The 7298-nt window shown below is 38.5% G+C and overlaps 1 protein-coding gene across 1 annotated transcript in view; it reads right to left on the bottom strand.

Annotated features, from left to right (window-relative positions):
• Stpg2 (sperm tail PG-rich repeat containing 2) overlaps window positions 1-7298 on the bottom strand; it is a 380862-nt gene that overhangs the window by 155755 nt on the left and 217809 nt on the right. The window lies entirely within an intron of this gene.

The following is a 7298-nucleotide window of genomic DNA, read 5'->3' as shown; positions in this document are numbered from 1 at the left end:
AAGGAAGGAAGGAGTCCTACTTCCATAGATTGTAAGTAGCTCTTAAGAGTTTTACATAGATCAGTCAAAAAGGCTCAGTAGATAAAGGAACTTTGGCAACAACCTTGATAGCCTGCATTGGATCCTTGAAACCCATGTGGTAGAATGCTGTGGGATGATCTTTCTGTACACTGTGAATATGTGTTGCTCTCATTGGTTGATAAACAAATCTATTTTGGACTATGACAAGGCAGGATAAAACCAGGTGGTAAATCCAAACAGAGATACAGGAGAAGAAGGGAAGGGTCTGGGAGGAGGCAAGACATGTAAAAGAATGTAGTAACAAGCCACAAACCACATGGCAAAGCATAGATTAAAAAAATTATATGTAAGAGCTAACTAATAATATGCCTGATAACAATAATATAAAGACCAAACATTAGTAAGTAATATTAAACCTTTGACTATTTATTCGGGAACTGGCAGGTGGAAGAGAAACATCGATTATATTACAAGGAGAGAACCAACTCCTACAAGTTGTCCTCTGACCTCCAGTGATCTACACATGAGTATACACACACACACACACACACACACACACACACACAGTAACTTTCTAAAACAACTAAACTCATTTAAGAAATGTTACCCCAGGCGATGTCCCCAGTTAGTTCCTTGGGCAGATGAGGATAGGGAACCTGAAACGACCCTATCCTATAGCAATACTGACGAATATCTTGCATATCACCATAGAACCTTCATCTGGTGATGGATGGAGATAGAGACAGAGACCCACACTGGAGCACTGGACTTAGCTCCCAAGGTCCCAATGAAGAGCAGAAGGATGGAGAAGATGAGCAAGGAAGTCAGGACCACGAGGGGTGCACCCACCCACTGAGACAGTGGGGCTGATCTATTGGGAGCTCACCAAGGCCAGCTGGACTATGAAAAAGCACGGGATAAAACCGGACTCTCTGAACATAGCGAACAATGAGGGATGATGAGAAGCCAAGGACAATGGCACGGGGTTTTGATCCTACTCAATGTTCTGGCTTTGTGGGATCCTAGCCAGTTTGGATGTTCACCTTCCTTGACATGGACGGAGGGGGGAGGGCCTTGGACTTTCCACGGGGCAGGGAACCCTGCCTCTTTGGACTGGAGAGGGAGGGGGAGAGGAGTGGGGGGAGGGGGAGAAGGATGGAAGGAGGGGGAGGGAAATGGGAGGCTGGGAGGAGAGGGAAACGTTTTTTTTCCTTTTCTCAATAAAAAGAAAGAAAGAAAGAAATGTTACCATAAAGGAGACGCATGAGAAATTTGTAGTTTAAGAAGTAAAGTCTGACAGTACATTATAGGAAGAGACAACTTGAAGACAGTCCATTTCAGGAACACCAATAAGACATGAACACTTGCAAGGTAAAGAAGAGAACTCAGTATTCTCTAAGAAATACAAAGAATATTAAGTATGGAGAGTGACTGGATAAAGACAAAAATCTAAAGTGATTCAACTGGGGGAAAAATGGCCCTAGGTGGGTTTGGCTAGAGAGTTGACCCCAGGTGACTGGACTAGAGAGATGGCCCTAGGTGGCTGGGCTGGAGAGGTGGCCCTAGGTGACTGGGCTGGAGAGGTGGCCCTACGTGACTGGGCTGGAGAGGTGGCTCTATGTGGCTGGGCTGGAGAAGCCTTAATAGTTCACAGCACTTGGAGATTTTATATAGGATGAAGGTTGGGTTTCCAGAATTCAGGTAAGGTGGCTCACCTCCAGCTCTAAAGTATCTAAAGCTCTCATGAGTTTGCTAAGAATAAGTTATCTAATATTTGAAAGGATGTACAAGTAATAAAAATCCTAAAGACAACTATAACTTCAAAAGCTCAATAGGAAGTTGATCTAGAGACAAAGAATTCAGTTAATCACATAGAAGCAATGGTGGAAGCTGCTCCCAGGGATAGTGCTCCCAGGGAAGGAGAAAGCAATACAAGGGACTAAAAGTTAAAACAGTAGACGAAAGGGGAGTGCAGAAAAGGAGGAAGAGAACCTAGTGAACAGATGAGCAGACTGGGTCTAGATTACACAACTTGATAGTGTAAATACAGACAGGTTAATTCGCTCCACTCCTAGTCAAACCAGTGCTCAGGTGGTCTGTCACGTGCCAGATCCTGTGTTCCAAGAAAGAGCTCTATGAAATTAAACACTTCAAAAAGACTGACTTTATGAAGATTTCCTACTCATGTATGTGTGGAAGATTTCAAAGCTGTAGTAATGACTGAAATGGAAACAGGAGAATTCGGGAGATCCTCCAGAAATATAAAAATAATTTGGGGCATAGAACATCACCAATGAATGTAAACAGTGAACTAGCAGAGTAAATACAAAGATAGTGATGGAGTATAAATCTAATGCTTCTGGGTCCCCAGCCAACACTCATGCAAAGCTATATATGTATGAGCATGCATTCCTTCTGCATTTAAATCCAATGGGTTTTTAGAACTAATACATTCATATGAATCATTTTAACACTTTCTTCATTGTAGAAAGCATTTCAAAATTTGGAGAAGATGGCCTCCAGGCTCTAGTTCAAACAATCCAATACAACTTGACAGCTATCCAAAGTTAAAGCATCATTGCAAGAAGCGAATAGGTAGTGACCACCTTGGCATGTAAACTTTTCATATATCTTCTCACTGTGAAATAACAGCATACATGACAGTAGAATGATATCATTTGTATGCATTTAGACTGTAGCAGAATAACATACAATATTTGAACAAAATATTGTAAGAGACAGACTTTCATATACAAACTAAGCTATGCATAGAAAAAAATGCTTGTATTGCTGTGGTAACCAGAAAAAAAAAACTGTCATTGGAAACTGGCTGCATAATTCCAGTTAGTTAATTGACGATTGAAACTTTACTGACGCAGATATAGAAAGGTTAATGCAGCAGGTAAGTCTATTATGCAAACACTATTGCATGGATATGTTTTAGTTTCAATTATGAAGAAACATAATCTGTCCTCTGCACTCACAATTATACTGCAGCAATGGATAAATGTGTTCACTTGCTGTTAAACAGATTCTTTATATATTCTGCATCATATATGTGTCATATATAAAGAGAGAATGAGAAGAAATTTTTCAAGTATAATTTAGTAGATTTATTTGTTTGCTGGAATTCCTTTGAGGAGCATTAAGTAAAGAAAAACACCTCACCACTCATCTTCAAGCATTTTAGCACTTGGTCTGTTTCAAGCTTGGAATATTAAAAAGATTTATCGCACCTAATCTTAAAATATATTTCCAATTATGTATATTGCTACTTATATGATACAGGTCAAAGACTTGCATAGCTACACCAGGTCTGATTCACAGCTGGACTGTGCAGAATCCGTCTCCTATTTATATACAAAATGCCACGTTTTAATCACAAGTTTTGAAAGAAGAAAACTTCTCATCCAACATCTATGAAAAGTCTGTCTGAATCATGACTAGTATATAATAGGAAATTCCATAGCAGGTGATTCTTATAATTACATATTTTCCAACCCTCTGCCAATTCAGTCTCTATGAAATGTCACCCAATGCCACAGGGCAAAAATAGGAGGTAACAGAAACATTGAGTAATCTAAAATAAAATCTGTGCTTACAGCCCTTCAGTGTGACCACTTTGTACATAAGTGTGGACTCTAAAATAGCCACTTCTATGAATAAATCTGGAAACCTCTGATTTTAAAATGACTGACTTCACGCTAAGTCAGTATTTAGAAATCATGAAATTATTCTTACGAATCATGAACTCTATGTCATTAAACATGATAAAAAACTTACTTAAAAGTAAATATTCCATATGTAGCCACCATTTCAGGGATTTTTAAAAAGTGAGGGAATAGCACATTTAAGTAGCATGGTTTTAAAATATCAAGTAGAAGGTTCATATTATATACAACTTATTTCTCACTGTGATTTCATTATTTGGCTCTACAAATGATGGAGTATCAAAGAAAAGATGAGTCCTCAAAGCACACCATGATATTAGAGACATGTTGAGATTTATTGTTTCCTACTATAGCTAAGATTCAATTTGATCCGATGGCACTTCAGACAATGACCACAGTGTTTCAGCTTATGAAACAGCTTGCAGATAATAAGGGAGCATGCAGTCTAAAACTATTTAAATGTTAAGAAAAATTCTCATGGCTGTGTTTACTATTTCATTAGCTTCACTGTCCAAAATCAAAATACTGTGGAAAACTTGTTCTGTTGGTTTGGGATCTTAGCTTTACAATGGATGAATGGGTGAGTCACATCTCCTGCACAACACTGTTACATATTCAAAGGCAGAAAGCATAAGGATCATGATTCTCTAATTGATATTTTAGGGTATTACCACAGAATATCAAGGAATATCTGGCAAAGGAGACCTTAAGAAATGGAATATAATAGTACACTCCAAACCAAATAGATTAAAGGATTCGTCTATCTAAACCATGTTCCTGTTAAACACTTGTTCTTCATATTGATCAAGCAAAGGGGTTGTTGCAGCTATAACATATAAATACATGACCATATGGATTTATCTTGACTATCAGTAAGCAATGGGTGTTTATATGTATGCCTTCACAGTATATATTTATCAAAATGTGCATCTATCAGCCCTGTCAAATGAATTTTTAAACCGCTTCTAAAACAATGGTATTTTTAGTCTCTGGAAATATAGTTACTTAGTAAATAAATTTCACTAGACTTTAAAGATGTATGCATCACAACACAGTATTTCAATATGAATTATAGGAACCTAGTGGTAGGGAAGCCACTTTTCATTTAAAACTATGTGGCAGTCTACAAATATGCAACTCATGGATTGCTTTCATCAATAACAAAACAACAGAATAGCCTTTGTACTTTGCATCTATTTTTTTTCATTAATTGAGATGTAGGTGTACATGCTTACAGTCAAAAGAATCATGAGTTTGAGGCTTGTCTGGCCTGTATACAGAGGTCTCATCTCAAAGATAAATAAGTAAACAGTTAATTGGCAAATATCCAGTATCTCAGAAAGCTTTATGCTCCTTTTTGGACAAAACAAAATGTAGTTTACAAACCATTAGTATATGTAGTATATGTAGATTTAATTAGGAATAAGACCTTTCCTTCATGGAACAGAGCCCTGTGCATACCATGATCCCCTGAGCACGCTCTATTGGCATAAGGAGCTACGGTCCATTGTTTCAGTAAAGGCTGGAACCTACATCTAAGTGGGACAGGCCCTGTCTCCTCCCTATTAAGTTAGTGGTCCTACAAGTGGCACTACGATAAGAATTCTGTAAGTATTCTTCCAAGACTTCTCAAGTACTACAGGTTCAAGTCAACCAACACCAATGGCAGCAGGAGTTTTTATATTTTATTATCTTTCAAATAGTTAAGTGCTGTGGGAACTCCTTCAACCAATAGCCTTTAAGATACCAGCCCACTTTGGGGTCTCATGTACTATAAATGCAGACGAAACATGTACATGCGGGCCTCTTGGCTGCTGGATTCGGTTCCAGTTCCCAGCACATGTAAAGAACTGCAGACTGATACTCTTCCTGTGAACTTATCCCCAGATAAATAAATCTTCATTATACTCCATTGTGGGCTATTGTGGAACTCTGTAGTAAGCCAACAGTTAATGGTTTTCTTATGTGTCATACCTATAATTTACAGGCCTATTCGTTACAGACCATTTCATACAGACCTGGCACATAGCTTAAAATGTTGGCCATTGAAAACAAGGATATTCATCTCTAGCATTCTGCATTTTAGCATAATCCTTCTCAAAATGTAGTTTACAAACCATAAGCATCAGAATCACCCAACTGCATCTTGGTGGTTTTTGTTTTGTGGGTGTTTTGCGACATCTTACTCTAAGCCCAGTCTAGTCTTAGCCTGGAAATGCTGATGTTTTAGCTCCTGGAATTCTGGGGTCAGAGGTGTGAGCTAACACAAAGCTGTGACCAAAGGCAGGGTTTGTGGATCCATCCACACCACTAAAATAAGTTGTATCCTCTGCAAGGCAGATCATAAAAACAGAATTTCACTTAAACCCTTTATTTAAGACAACAATTTAGAATTTTTCCTGTCCAAAACATATTTAAGTAACAAAATCTTCTCCCCTCAAACATAAAAAGAAATCGTGATTTTAAGAACGTAGCCTCTGAAAACCCAGCTGAGCATTTAATTGCTTTTAGAAAGCTGAGCTGCACCTACCCAAGGCAGAGACTCACTAGCCTCAGGACAAACCAGGATCAGCAAGGGAAAGTTCCTTTGACCCATGCATAGCATTCTAAAGTGTTTTACTTTTTTCTTAGTGACTGTCTGGTACAGAAACAGCTTTGAAATCATTTTCCTATTTCAAATGCTATAATCATATTCATATTGCAAGCACTTTAAGAACAATGGGGTCTCGAAGAAGGAAGTCACTGATAGAGACTGGTATTTTAGAAACAGGAATGTAAACTGCCCTTGCTATGTTTTTAACAGTATTGATGAAGTCACCGGCAACACCTTGAACAAAACTTGTAAATTTATTTTAGTCATTCATGTTTTAATCTTTTAAGAAGTCATCCATCCATTATTTTACCTTTATAATCTCCAGAATAAATCTTAAACCTGACTTCAAGTTCAAACTTTCTCCATACTCACCGTGTGACCTTGCTAAGTCCTCTAAACTTCCTAAGCTGTGGTTTCTTCCTCTGTGAAAGAGGTTAGAATGGCCCAGAGAAGTCACGCACCCTTCAGGATGCTATACTAAGGGTGTGAGCACACGGCTACACTGATGCAGTCCTTAGAGCATCCCTGAGGGAAACAAAAGCGGACATCACTTAGAGTCTACAGAAACCGAATTCCAAGACTACCGTGTGCCTTGCCTCTTCTTGTTACTTCACAGTGACTTCAGAACTGCTAGAATCTCCCCCATCACCTGAGGAATGTCAAATGAAGAAATGGAAAGCACCCCGCTCCCCTAAGCGAGGCATGTGCCTCACAGTTGGGTCTAGGGGATGATTATCACTAGCTAGAATAAAGCTGGTAAAATCATTGATTTTGACCTTGGGTGTACTTTTCATTTTACACAAATACTTTAAAAGTATGAACACACTTAAAGAGAACAAAAATGACACTATTACAGAGCTACTGTGATGAAAACAGTGTGGTACTGGCATAAAAACAGAGAAGTCGACCAATGGAATCGTATAGAAGACCCGAATTTTAACCCACAAACCTATGAACACCTCATCTTTGATAAAGGAGCCAAAAGTATACAATGGAAGAAAGAAAGCATCTTC

The sequence above is a fragment of the Microtus ochrogaster genome, chromosome 21, assembly GCF_000317375.1.
Source record: "Microtus ochrogaster isolate Prairie Vole_2 chromosome 21, MicOch1.0, whole genome shotgun sequence".
NCBI classification, from domain to species: Eukaryota; Metazoa; Chordata; class Mammalia; order Rodentia; family Cricetidae; genus Microtus; species Microtus ochrogaster.
This window is presented reverse-complemented; position numbering and strand designations above follow the sequence as displayed.